At 42.6% G+C, this 15,167-nt stretch overlaps 1 protein-coding gene across 6 annotated transcripts in view; it reads right to left on the minus strand.

The window, feature by feature from the left end:
* AMPH (amphiphysin) overlaps positions 1-15,167 on the minus strand; it is a 451,781-nt gene that overhangs the window by 142,352 nt on the left and 294,262 nt on the right. The gene's annotated exons all lie outside the window — the stretch shown is intronic.

Genomic DNA, 15,167 nt, shown 5'->3' on the forward strand with positions numbered 1-15,167 from the left:
GACCCAGAAAGAAATTTCTCAACAAATAGGCTGTTCCCAGAGTGCTGTATCAAGGCACCTCAATGGTAAGTCTTTTGGAAGGAAACAATGTGGCAGAAAACGCTGTACAACGAGAAGAGGAGACCGGACCCTGAGGAAGATTGTGGAGAAGGACCGATTCCAGACCTTGGGGAACCTGAGGAAGCAGTGGACTGAGTCTGGTGTGGAAACATCCAGAGCCACCGTGCACAGGCGTGTGCAGGAAATGGGCTACAGGTGCCGCATTCCCCAGGTAAAGCCACTTTTGAACCATAAACAGCGGCAGAGGCGCCTGACCTGGGCTACAGAGAAGCAGCACTGGACTGTTGCTAAGTGGTCCCAAGTACTTTTTTCTGATGAAAGCAAATTTTGCATGTCATTCGGAAATCAAGGTGCCAGAGTCTGGAGGAAGACTGGGGAGAAGGAAATGCCAAAATGCCTGAAGTCCAGTGTCAAGTACCCACAGTCAGTGATGGTGTGGGGTGCCATGTCAGCTGCTGGTGTTGGTCCACTGTGTTTCATCAAGGGCAGGGTCAATGCAGCTAGCTATCAGGAGATTTTGGAGCACTTCATGCTTCCATCGGCTGAAATGCTTTATGGAGATGAAGATTTCATTTTTCAGCACGACCTGGCACCTGCTCACAGTGCCAAATCACTGGTAAATGGTTTACTGACCATGGTATTACTGTGCTCAATTGGCCTGCCAACTCTCCTGACCTGAACCCCATAGAGAATCTGTGGGATATTGTGAAGAGAAAGTTGAGAGACGCAAGACCCAACACTCTGGATGCGCTTAAGGCCGCTATTGAAGCATCCTGGGCCTCCATAACATCTCAGCAGTGTCACAGGCTGATTGCCTCCATGCCACGCCGCATTGAAGCAGTCATTTCTGCCAAAGGATTCCCGACCAAGTATTGAGTGCATAACTGAACATTATTATTTGTTGGTTTTTTTGTTTGTTATTAAAAAACACTTTTATGTGATTGGATGGGTGAAATATGCTAATTTATTGAGACAGGTTTTTTGGGTTATCAGGAGTTGTATGCCAAAATCATCAGTATTAAAACAATAAAAGACCTGACAAATTTCAGTTGGTGGATAATGAATCTATAATATATGAAAGTTTAATTGTAATCATTACATTATGGTAAATAATGAAATTTAACACTATATGCTAATTTTTTGAGAAGGACCTGTATATGTCAGTGAGATACCTATATATATATATATATATATATATATATATATATATATATATATATATTTAATGCAGCGCTAGATAGCTTAAAAGCCGGTAATTCAATTGCCGGCTTTTGCTATCTCCTTCACAAACCCGACAGGATATGAGACCTGGTTTACATACAGTAAACCATTTCATATCCCTTATTTTATTACACATTCCTCACTACTAATGTAAGAAGTGTCTTTGTGTAAAATTTGGGGGCTCTAGCTGTTAAAATAAAGGGTTAAATCATGGGAAAAAATGGCGTGGGGTCCCGCGCAATTTTCTCCACCAGAGTGGTAAAGCCTGTGTAGATAAAATGGTAAGCTCGGGGACACAGGTGCTGTACTTAATGCCGGCGCTTGCGTTCCACTGAGCGTATATCGGGTTTGTATTTGCGGTCTGTAGACCGGATCTTACGCAATATCATAACCGGAAGCAGATTAGCATTTGAATGCAGGGCGCATTTATAAGGCCGGTCACCGCTAGGCGGTACACTCGCTATGACAGCGTCTTCCTGATGGCATGATCACACTGGCCCCAATGTTATCCCCTGATGAGGACAACAAAACACGTCGGGAACAAGGGGGGAAAGTATCCACCGCCATGTTTGGAGCAAAGGGCGGTTTTTAGAACGATATCCATGCGGGTGAGATCTTTCTAATTTGCCATATATGCCGACTATTGATGTCATTAAAATCCCCTCCAGGTCTGTAAGGAGAGTGGTGGGAGGAATAAAGATGCACTAGTGAGATTTTCTGCATGAATAGATTGCACCACTTGGGGATTAAACATTGCTAACATTTGTGACCCTACAAATTGCTATGTATTTTGTCCTGCTGGACATCCGGCTACAGGAGAGGGTCTTATGTGTGGCAAACAGATGGACCTGACATTATTAATAAGGGATCTATTCTGTATAAATAGTCAATGGATGTTGTGACTAGTTGCATTATGTGGAGTAGACACAAAAAGGGCAATATTAGTTTTTTTATGACTGCCCATTGAAATCTGATCGTATAAAGGAAGGCTTTTGGAACATATTGCATGTTATACAAGAGTGTATTTAAGGATCAGTCTTTTTGCATACAAGGGGTTAACATAATAAGCACCCCATTAATTATGTGAACTTCACATTTTTCAGTGTTGTATGTCAAATGCCCCTTGCACTTTTGTGTGATTATTTTTCTGAGAGCTTTGCACCTTTTAAATATTTACATTAAAAGTTACTTTTTCATCCAAAACGCTGATACAGGACTTTATATCACCTGGCTAACCGTTCACATGGCCGCAATAGTGTACAACAGATATGACTGGGGTGTCGCATGCGCACTCCTCCATCCGCGTCACAATGTCATCATGATGGGCATGCACTGTACACAGTACCATGGAATATCATAGAAACAAGTGCTATCCATGAAAATCACAGATGGCACTCATACCATAAAATCGGTCGTGTGCATGAATCTTCACACAAACTTAAAGGGAACATGTCAGCAGTTTTGGCCGATATAAGATACGGCAACTGCCCTTCAGGGCTTATCTACAGCATTATTTAATGCTGTAGATAAGCCCTGGTCTGACCTAAAAGATAAGAAAAATAAGTTTTATTATTCTCACCCGGGGGGGGGGCGGTCTGGTACAGTCCGATGGGTGTCGCAGGTCCGAGTCCGGCGCTGCCCTCTTGTTGTTTAATCACTCCCCAGCATCGCGTTCCTGCGCAGGCATACTTATCTGCCCTGTTGAGGGCAGAGTAAAGTACTGCAGCACACAGGTGCTGGGCCTCTCTGACCTTTCCCAACCAGCGGGGGAAGGGAACAGTGGAGCAGCGGGTGACAGAGGCAGGAGCCGGTGGCTGTGGCTAAAGCCTGTGCCATTTCTAAAGAGAAATGAATATTCATTTCTTTCATAACGTGCACAGTGACAGCTGCAGCCGCTGGCTTCCAGAAGACATCTTACTCACCCTCCAGCATGCCCTCGCAGCATCTTATTGGTGCCAGGTTCCAGCAGCTCTTCCTGTGCTGAGCGATCACGTGGCCCCGCTCATTAAGGTAATATGCACGCGTCTCCACTTCCATAGGCATGGAGGGAATATTCATTACTGTATTTTCCGGGGTATAAGACGACTTTTTAACCCCTGAAAATCTTCTCAAAAGTCGGGGGTCATCTTCTACGCCGGGTACGGAATGTGCGGAGCTCTGAAGTCGCCGCATGTGGTGCAGGGAGCGGTCCCGAATGATTCCCAGGGTCTGGAGGAGAGGAGACTCTTCTTCAGGCCCTGGGATCCATATTCGTGCAAAAAAGAATAAAAAAAAACATATGGATATACTTACCTTCCAATGGCCCCCGGAGTTCTCCCGGTTCTCAGCAGTGCATGCGGCAGCTTCCGTTCCCAGGAATGCATTGCGTGCCGCGAAGGACCTTTGTGACGTCGCGATAAGTAGGTAAGGATATCCATATTTTTTATTTTTATTCTTTTTTTTTACACAAATATGGATCCCAGGGCCTGAAGGAGAGTCTCCTCTCCTCCAGACCTTGGGAACCATCCGGGACCGCTCCCTGCACATGCCGTATAAGACGACACCCGGTGTATAAGATGACCCCCGAAAAGTTGGGGGTCGTCTTATATGCCCAGTCGTCTTATACGCTGAAAAATATGGTACCTTAATGAGCATTGCCATGTCATCGTTCAGCACAGGAAGAGCTGGTGGAAGCCGGAACGAGGTGCTGCGTGCGCATGCTGGATGTTTTGCTTTTTTTAGTAAAAGGAAGCATGCATACAAGGATGGGAGCGGGGAGCCACGCATACCAGGGAAGCTATGGGGGAGCCACGCATACCAGGGCAGCTACAGGGGAGCCATGCACACCAGGACAACTATGGGGAGAGCCACGCATACCAGGACAGCGACGGGGGAGCCATGCATACCAGGACAGGGACAGGGGAGCCACGCATACCAGGACAGGGATGAGGGGACAATGCATACCCGGCTTATACTCGAGTCAACAAGCTTACCCAGTTTTCCTTGGCAAAATTAGGTGCCTAGGCTTATACTCTGGTCGGCTTATACTCGAGTATATACGGTACTTCTTTTTTGTTAAACTAGTTATATCAGGTTGTGAATTTTGATTTTTACCTTGTTGAATGATCACTGTAACAGACAGTTCATTGGTGAACACAGATGAAAAGAGCCTGTTTAATATACTGTATCAGCCTTTTCTTTATCCTCCGTGATTATCTTTTTATTGTCATCTTTTAAGAGGCCGATACCATTTTTTTTTTCTTTTTGGCATTGATGTATTTATACAAAATTTGGGGATGTATTTTAATGTCGTTGGCAATTTGTTTCTCTGTAGATAACTTTGCTAGCTTGATTTCTGTTTTACATTTCTTATTGAGATCTTTATACTCCTGAAATGCTATTTCTGTATTCTCAGATTTCAAGATTTTGAATGCCCTTTGTTTTTGTCTTATTAAACTTTGTACTGTGTTATTTATCCATAATGCTTTCTTTTTATTCCTTGACATTTTATTACCAGAGGGTGTAAGTTTTCTACAAGATTCTAGTAGTATGTCCTTAAACATGCCCCATTTATGTTCAGTATCCCCATTCACCATGACGTAGTCCCAATCTATATGATTAAACTCTTCCCTAATTTGTTGAAATCAGCTTTCTTAAAGTTCCAGGTTTGCGCATTTCCCCTTAACCCCTCTGTGACCTTAGACGTACTATCCCGTCGAGGTGCCCTGGGCTTATCTGACCCTGGACGGGATAGTACGTCATAGCCGATCGGCCGCGCTCACGGGGGGAGCGCGGCCGATCGCGGCCGGGTGTCAGCTGCTTATCGCAGCTGACATCCGGCACTATGTGCCAGGAGCGGTCACGGACCGCCCCCGGCACATTAACCCCTGGCACACCGCGATCAAAGATGATCGCGATGTGCCGGCGGTGCAGGGAAGCACCGCGCAGGGAGGGGGCTCCCTGCGGGCTTCCCTGAGCCCCCCGCAGCAACGCGATGTGATCGCGTTGCTGCGAGGGTCTCCTCACCTCCCTCCCTGCTCGAGCCCCGGATCCAAGATGGCCGCGGATCCGGGTCCTGCAGGGAGGGAGGTGGCTTCACAGAGCCTGCTCAGAGCAGGCACTGTGAAGCAGCCTGCACTCCTATCAGATCAGTGATCTGACAGAGTGCTGTGCAAACTGTCAGATCACTGATCTGTGATGTCCCCCCCTGGGACAAAGTAAAAAAGTTAAAAAAAAATTTTCCAAATGTGTAAAAAAAATAAAAAAAAATATTCCAAAATAATGAAAAAAAAAAAAAAAATATTATTCCCATAAATACATTTCTTCATCTAAATAAAAAAAAAAAACCAATAAAAGTACACATATTTAGTATCGCCGCGTCCGTAACGGCCCGACCTATAAAACTGGCCCACTAGTTAACCCCTTCAGTAAACACCGTAAGAAAAAAAAAAAAAAAACGAGGCAAAAAACAACGCTTTATTATCATACCGCCGAACAAAAAGTGGAATAACACGCGATCAAAAGGACAGATATAAATAACCATGGTACCGCTGAAAGCGTCATATTGTCCCGCAAAAAAAGAGCCGCCATACAGCATCATCAGCAAAAAAATAAAAAAGTTATAGTCCTGAGAATAAAGCGATGCAAAAATAATTATTTTTTCTGTAAAATAGTTTTTATCGTATAAAAGCACCAAACCATAAAAAAATGATATAAATGAGGTATCGCTGTAATCGTACTGACCCGAAGAATAAAACTGATTTATCAATTTTACCAAACGCGGAACGGTATAAACGCCTCCCCCAATAGAAATTCATGAATAGCTGGCTTTTGGTCATTCTTCCTCACAAAAATCGGAATAAAAAGCGATAAAAAAATGTCACGTGCCCAAAAATGTTTTCAATAAAAACGTCAACTCGTCCCGCAAAAAACAAGACCTCACATGACTCTGTGGACCAAAATATGGAAAAATTATAGCTCTCAAAATGTGGTATTGCAAAAAATATTTTTTGCAATAAAAAGGGTCTTTCAGTGTGTGACGGCTGCCAATCATAAAAATCCGCTAAAAAACTCGCTATAAAAGTAAATCAAACCCCCCTTCATCACCCCCTTAGTTAGGGAAAAATAAAAAAAAATGTATTTATTTCCATTTTCCCATTAGGGCTAGGGTTAGGGCTAGGGTTAGGGCTAGGGTTAGGGTTAGGGCTAGGGTTAGGGTTAGGGCTAGGGTTAGGGCTAGGGCTAGGGTTAGGGTTAGGGCTAGGGTTAGGGCTAGGGTTAGGGCTAGGGCTAGGGCTAGGGTTAGGGCTAGGGTTAGGGCTAGGGTTAGGGCTAGGGTTAGGGCTAGGGTTAGGGCTAGGATTAGGGTTAGGGTTAGGGTTGGGGCTACAGTTAGGGTTGGGGCTAAAGTTAGGGTTAGGGTTTAGATTACATTTACAGTTGGGAATAGGGTTGGGATTAGGGTTAGGGGTGTGTCAGGGTTAGAGGTGTGGTTAGGGTTACCGTTGGAATTAGGGTTAGGGGTGTGTTTAGATTAGGGTTTCAGTTATAATTGGGGGGTTTCCACTGTTTCGGCACATCAGGGGCTCTCCAAACACGACATGGCGTCCGATCTCAATTCCAGCCAATTCTGCGTTGAAAAAGTAAAACAGTGCTCCTTCCCTTCCGAGCTCTCCTGTGTGCCCAAACAGGGGTTTACCCCAACATATGGGGTATCAGCGTACTCAGGACAAATTGGACAACAACTTTTGTGGACCAATTTCTCCTGTTACCCTTGGGAAAATACAAAACTGGGGGCTAAAAAATAATTTTTGTGGGAAAACAAAAAGATTTTTTATTTTCACGGCTCTGCGTTATAAACTGTAGTGAAACACTTGGGGGTTCAAAGTTCTCACAACACATCTAGATAAGTTCATTGAGGGGTCTAGTTTCCAATATGGGGTCACTTGTGGGGGGTTTCTACTGTTTAGGTACATTAGGGGCTCTGCAAACGCAATGTGACGCCTGCAGACCAATCCATCTAAGTCTGCATTCCAAATGATGCTCCTTCCCTTCCGAGCCCTCCCATGCGCCCAAACGGTGGTTCCCCCCCACATATCGGGTATCAGCGTACTCAGGACAAATTGGACAACAACATTTAGGGTCCAATTTCTCCTGCTAACCTTGGAAAAATACAAAACTGGGGGCTAAAATATAATTTTTGTGGAAAAAAAAATATTTTTTATTTGCATGGCTCTGCGTTATAAACTGTAGTGAAATACTTGGGGGTTCAAAGCTCTCACAACACATCAAGATGAGTTCCTTAGGGGGTCTACTTTCCAAAATGGTGTCACTTGTGGGGGGTTTCTACTGTTTAGGTACATTAGGGGCTCTGCAAACGCAATGTGACGCCTGCAGACCATTCCATCTAAGTCTGCATTCCAAATGGCGCTCCTTCCCTTCCGAACCCTCCCATGCGCCCAAACGGTGGTTCCCCCCCACATATGGGGTATCAGCGTACTCAGGACAAATTGGACAACAACTTTTGTGGTCCAATTTCTCCTGTTACCCTAGGGAAAATACAAAACTGGGGGCTAAAAAATAATTTTTGTGGGAAAAAAATTTTGTTTTATTTTTATGGCTCTGCATTATAAACTTCTGTGAAGCCCTTGGTGGGTCAAAGTGCTCACCACACATCCAGATAAGTTCCTTAGGGGGTTTACTTTCCAAAATGGTGTCACTTGTGGGGGTTTCAATGTTTAGGCACATCAGTGGCTCTCCAAACGCAACATGGCGTCCCATCTCAATTTCTGTCAATTTTGCATTGAAAAGTCAAACTGCGCTCCTTCCCTTCCGAGCTCTCCCATGCGCCCAAACAGTGGTTTACTGCCACATATGGGGTATCAGCGTACTCAGGACAAATTGGACAACAACTTTTGAGGTCCAATTTCTTCTCTTACCCTTGGAAAAATAAAAAATTGGGGGCAAAAATATAATTTTTGTGAAAAAATATGATTTTTTATTTTTACGGTTCTGCATTATAAACTTCTGTGAAGCACTTGGTGGGTCAAAGTGCTCACCACACCTCTAGATAAGTTCCTTAGGGGGTCTACTTTCCAAAATGGTGTCACTTGTGGGGGGTTTCAATGTTTAGGCACATCAGTGGCTCTCCAAACGCAACATGGCGTCCCATCTCAATTTCTGTCAATTTTGCATTGAAAAGTCAAACTGCGCTCCTTCCCTTCCGAGCTCTCCCATGCGCCCAAACAGTGGTTTACTGCCACATATGGGGTATCAGCGTACTCAGGACAAATTGGACAACAACTTTTGAGGTCCAATTTCTTCTCTTACCCTTGGAAAAATAAAAAATTGGGGGCAAAAATATATTTTTTGTGAAAAAATATGATTTTTTATTTTTACGGTTCTGCATTATAAACTTCTGTGAAGCACTTGGTGGGTCAAAGTGCTCACCACACATCCAGATAAGTTCCTTAGGGGGTCTACTTTCCAAAATGGTGTCACTTGTGGGGGGTTTCAATGTTTAGGCACATCAGTGGCTCTCCAAACGCAACATGGCGTCCCATCTCAATTCCTGTCAATTTTGCATTGAAAAGTCAAATAGCGCTCCTTCCCTTCCGAGCTCTCCCATGCGCCCAAACAGTGGTTTACTGCCACATATGGGGTATCAGCGTACTCAGGACAAATTGGACAACAACTTTTTGGGTCCAATTTCTCCTGTTACCCTTGGTAAAATAAAACAAATTGGAGCTGAAGTAAATTTTTTGTGTAAAAAAGTTAAATGTTCATTTTTATTTAAACATTCCAAAAATTCCTATTAAACACCTGAAGGGTTAATAAACTTCTTGAATGTGGTTTTGAGCACCTTGAGGGGTGCAGTTTTTAGAATGGTGTCACACTTGGGCATTTTCTATCATATAGACCCCTCAAAATGACTTCAAATGAGACGTGGTCCCTAAAAAAAAATGGTGTTGTAAAAATGAGAAATTGCTGGTCAACTTTTAACCCTTATAACTCCCTAACAAAAAAAAAAATTGGTTCCAAAATTATGCTGATGTAAAGGAGACATGTGGGAAATGTTACTTATTAAGTATTTTGTGTGACATATCTCTGTGATTTAATTGCATAAAAATTCAAAGTTTGAAAATTGCGAAATTTTCAAAATTTTCGCCAAATTTCCGTTTTTTTCACAAATAAACGCAGGTACTATCAAAGAAATTTTACCACTATCATGAAGTACAATATGTCACGAGAAAACAATGTCAGAATCACCAGGATCCGTTGAAGCGTTTCGGAGTTATAACCTCATAAAGGGACAGTGGTCAGAATTGTAAAAATTGGCCTGGTCATTAACGTGCAAACCACCCTTGGGGGTAAAGGGGTTAATCATGTTTGATTGAAAATTACATTAAAACTTACCATGTTTTGGTCACTGCTTCCCCAAAGCTCCCTGACCTGTAGATCTGAAATTGTATCTGGTCTATTTGACAGAACCAAATCCCGCAGATTGCCTCCCCTGGTTGGTTTATCAACCAGTTGAGAGAGGTTGTAGCTATAAGCACAACCAGAAGAGTTTATGTCCCATTGAATGTCTGGATAATTAAAAACCCCATTATAAGAACCCTATTACTGTTTGCTACCTTTTCAATTTGCTGCAGCATTTCCTTTTCTACCTGTTCAGCTATGCTCAGCTATATTAGCAGGCTTGTATCAAACTCCAATTAGCAGCTTTTCATTATTGCCATCCCCATGTACATTCACCCATAGTGATGCTACATTGCTGTAACTCCTCCCAATGTCTCCATTGAGCCCAGGTTTTAATTTGGATTTTACAAAGATGCACACCCCTCCACCTTTTTTTTATCTTTCCTGTCCTTTGTAAATGTTTGTAAATGTTACTCTACTTTTGTTATCCAGTCATGGCTCTCGTCAAGCCAGGTTTCTGTAATGCCCACTACATCATATTCTGTAACTGTCATAATAGTCTCCAGTTCATTAATATTGTTTGCTAGACTTCTTGCATTTGCCAGCAGATATTAAATATTATTAACACATTTGTTACTCCTACTCAGCTCCATCTTCCATCTCCCTCTAACTTTGTCATTGGTACAGTTGTGTACCATGACCATCATTCTTAAGGACCTTCCACCTCCCTCTAACTTTGTCATTGGTACCGATGTGTACCATAACCGCTGGGTTTTCCCCAGCCCCACCCAGCAATCTCTGTGTATCCAATACACAATATGTCGAACCCAAACACCCGGAAGTCAACACACTGTTCTGCATTCACGGTCTTGGCGGCAGATGACCCTGTCTTTCGGCCTAAATTATAGAGTCCCCTACCACCAACATCTGTCTGGCCTTTGCTGCACTCCTATTTCCCTCCTTCCTACAGCAGTCGTTTTCCGGGTTGCTAGGAGCAACGTCCTGCTGCAGTTATCCCAATCCTGGGCCAGCTTTCCTAATATCAGCCAAACAAGCATATTTACTAGGTTGCGCCAGATCAGGACTGGGCTCCCTTCAACTTATCTTCCTACCCCTTCATGTAACATTTACCCAGCTGCATACTTCTCTGTCTTGATCTTCTCCACCTCCACCCTCCTCCATATCACTGGCCTCAGCCAGCGCATGCTCAGTGAGCTCTAAATCCCTCCCCAAGTTTGCAATGCTCCTGACTGTTGCAATCTGCACATTTAGATCTATTACCTGGGCTTCCAAGCATTTAACTCGCTGGCATCAAGTGCAAACATATTCACCTTCAAATGCTTGTTCAAGGCATGCATACATCTTACAAGATGCATTGTCCATGGAGCACATACTAATAGGTATAAACCGTAGAGATAAAAGATAAAAGCAAAAAGAACAAAAAACTATGCTCTTGTGTTAAACTATGATATTGCATTTAACTATGGACTTATCTGCAGCCTCATAATTAATGACAGCCCTCTCTCCACTCAGCAGTCCTCGCTTAGAGTATCTGGAACCTGTAGTCCACCCAACAGCACAGACAGGTGTTTCTGCTAGAAGGTTCTGGAACAAACACTTACCTCACAGATACTCGATCACATGTACCAATCATGTTAGTGTCTTTATGATATTATGCATGTTACTTATACTTATATGTAGGACTATATCGGTATCATGCCTGTGGTTTCTGCAGCAAAACTCTCATGTCAAGCTCCCTTTAATTATTAAACAGCACACAAAATCTGGCACAGACAGAATTCCCTATGAACATTTATTGTACAGGTTCTAGAAGACGGCAATTAGATGAATAGCAATTGTTACCAAACCCTGCAGGTTCCTCTATATTATCCCCATAGAGTCTGTGAAAAAGCACCAGCTCAAAATGTGAGCTTGTTTGACTTCTGTCATCATAAGAATGAAAAAAGATTCTCTATGGATGTAAAAAATGATATGTTGTTATCCTGGGGATGACAGATGACACATTTTAAACAATCTTCTCATCCATTCTATCTTGTTTTCATTTAGTACTGTGAATGGATGGAAATAAAAGAGCAGTCATTGCACACCACCTCACCTTTGAACATATGCTGTCCAATTATTAGTACCTTCTTTACATGAGAATTCATTTAATCCCATAACGATCTGAACTTTTTGTGTTTTGAAGCTTTCATTTTTTTTTCTCCCTTGTTCCAGAGCCATAACCATTTTTTTTGCGGGAAGAGATGTAGTTTTGAAAAATGCCAAGTGCAGCAAAATTGCACCTTCCCTCCCCTCTGATCACTATAATTAGACCACAATAAAAGACTCTACATGGCAACCAGGGCACTTTCAATTCAGACCAATAATATTTAGACCGAATTGAATTGTCCAAATTAATTAAGCGATTCTATTCAAAACTAATTTCTGGAGATTCACTTATCTGTAGTTCTCAGACACATTTTTATTATGTGTAAGAAACTTATTTCACCACTTTTCTTCATAGTTCATCTAGGCGACTCACAACTGCTCCAGGTATCTTGGTGGAGCTTGAAGAGGTAGTGGGTGTGGTATGACCAATGCACTCGGCCGTACAGCCTATTGATGAGCAGCTATTCTGGCCAATTCAGGCATCCATCTCATTGGCCAATCACGACACAGGTTCAGCGGCTAATTATTGGTCCTCCCAGCCTGTTTCAGTTTTCTGCTTGCTATGCCCAATGCCATTTATTTTATTCTTTTAATAAAATCTCTGCAATTTTTACCTGTCTTTCAACCTACTTATTTCTTCAAGACTCTTCTGGATTACCTCTGGATGCCTACTTTAGTTTGACAACAAAGTCTCTGGCCTGCCTAAATACTCTACCCGACTTTCCTATTTCTTGTATTTCTGTCCTTGTCTAATGTTACCCAGGCCAATTTAGTTTCCCTCAACTTAGTCCACTAGTCAGGGACTTCCGGTGGACCCACCCTAGGAGTAAAGTGTAGATCACTCCCTGTAGAGGGTGTCAAAGATGAACACCAGAAGTCTTCTGAGACTCTGCCAATTAGATTGGCTACTGCAGTATCTGGCTGTGGAAGCCCAGTCTGAGCGGACAGTTTTATTACATTATGGCTTCTCAACTCCTATTGCTGTGAGTTGGTGTTTGCTCTGTCCCACATACAGTGGGTATGGAAAGTATTCAGACCCCTTTAAATTTTTCACTCTTTGTTTAATTGCAGCCATTTGGTAAATTCAAAAAAGTTAATTTTTTTCTCATTAATGTACACTTTGCACCCCATCTTGACTGAAAAGAAAACAGAAATGAAGAAATTTTTTCAAATTTAATAAAAAAGAAAAACTGAAATATCACATGGTCATAAGTATTCAGACCATTTGCTCAGACACTCATATTTAAGTCACATAGTGTCCATTTCCTTGTGAAACTCCTTGAGATGGTTCTACTCCATTGGAGTCCAGCTGTGTTTAATTAATAGATAGGACTTGATTTGGAAAGGCACACACCTGTCTATATAAGACCTCACAGCTCACAGTGCATGTCAGACCAAATGAGAATCATGAGGTCAAAGGAACTGGCCAAAAAATTGTGGCAAGTCACAGATCTGGCCAAGGTTACAACAGAATTTCTGCAGTACTCAAGGCTCCTAAGAGCACAGTGGCCTCCATAATCATTAAATGGAAGAAGATTGGGACCACCAGAAGTCTTCCTATACCTGGCCATCCAGCCAAACTGAGCAATTGTGGGAGAAGAGCCTTGGTGAGAGAGGTAAAGAAGAACCCCAACATCACTGTGGCTGAGCTCCAGAGATGCAGTAAGATGAGAGAAAGTTTCACAAAGTCAACTATCACTGCAGCCCTCCAACAGTCAGGCCTTTATGGCAGAATTGCCCCCACAGAAGCCTCTCCTGAGTGCAAGACATATGAAAGCCAGCATAGAGTTTGCTAAAAAAAAAAAAACATGAAGAACTCCCAGACTATGAGAAATAAGATTCTCTGGTCTGATGAGATGAAGATAGACCTGTTTGGTGATAATCGTAAGTGGTATGTGTGGCACTGCTCATCACCTGCCTAATACAATCCCAACAGTGAAACAAGGTGGTGGCAGCATCATGCTATGGAGGGTTTCAGCTGCATGGACAAGACAACTGGTTGCCAATGAAGGAAACATGAATGCGGCCAAGTAAGAGATATCCTGGATGAAAAACTCTTCCAGAGTGCTCTGGACCTCAGTCTAGACCGAAGGTTCACCTTCCAACAAGACAATGACCTTAGCACACAGCTAAATTAACAAAGGAGTGGCTTCAGAACAACTCTGTGACCATTCTTGACTGGCCCAACTAGAGCCCTGACCTAAACCCAATTGAGCATCTCTGGAGAGACCTGAAAATGACTGTCTGTAAATGCTCACCATCCAACCTGACGGAACTGGAGAGGATCTGCAAGGAAGAATGGCAGGGAATGCTGTTGGAGAGATCATCGCAAATAGGGTCTTATCCAACCCAAGGGAATTGATATAATCAAATTCTACTCACCAGATGGAGCTTTTGATAAAGTATATAAAGTTATCTGCTGCAGCAGATCCACAGGTCAGCAAGTGACCATGCTGTAGATCAATGAACGGGTTAATGTGGATATAATCTGCGCTGCTGAATAATTGTAGGTCCAAGTGATTTCTTCATCAAGAAATACAACACGAATACTAATTATTCATGTGGTATTTCCTGATGAAGGAGTCGCTTAGACTTTTAAATGCGTTGAATAAACTACCATTGTTTATGTGATTTACGTCTGGACCTACAATTATTCAGAAAGAATGGCAGAGGATCCCCAAGTCCAGGTGTGACAAACTTGTTGCATCATTCCCAAGAAGATTCAAGGCTGTACTAGCTCAAATGGGTGCTTCTACTCAATACTGAGCAAAGGGTCTGAATACGTATGACCAAGTGATATTTCAGTTTTCTTTTTTAATACATTTGAAAACATTACTACATTTCTGTTTTTTTTCAGTCAAGATGGGGTGCAGAGTGTCCATTAATGAGAAAAAAATGAACTTTTTTGAATTTACCAAATGGCTGCAATGAAACAAAGAGTGAAAAATGTAAAGAGGTCTGAATACTTTCCATGCCAACTGTATACTGTAAGAATTATACATTCTTCATACACCACTGTTTAAAGTGAAAATCCATGCTTTCTTTCCAGCATAGTGATGATTATTGCACATTTTTCTTCCTCATCCAAAAGAAAAAAAACAGATTCCTTAGAACTCTAGTCGAATCTCAAAGAAGCAATTGCTACCATAGTATTGTAAGAATGGCAAAAGGGTATCATTGCCTCCAAGACTTCTCACGAATATCCCCCATCCTCTGGAATTCTCTGCCCCAACACGTCCGACTATCAACCACATTCGGATCCTTCAGACGGAACCTGAAAACCCATCTCTTCAGGAAAGCCTACAGCCTGCACTGAC

This window comes from Ranitomeya imitator, chromosome 6 (assembly GCF_032444005.1).
Source record: "Ranitomeya imitator isolate aRanImi1 chromosome 6, aRanImi1.pri, whole genome shotgun sequence".
NCBI lineage: Eukaryota > Metazoa > Chordata > Amphibia > Anura > Dendrobatidae > Ranitomeya > Ranitomeya imitator.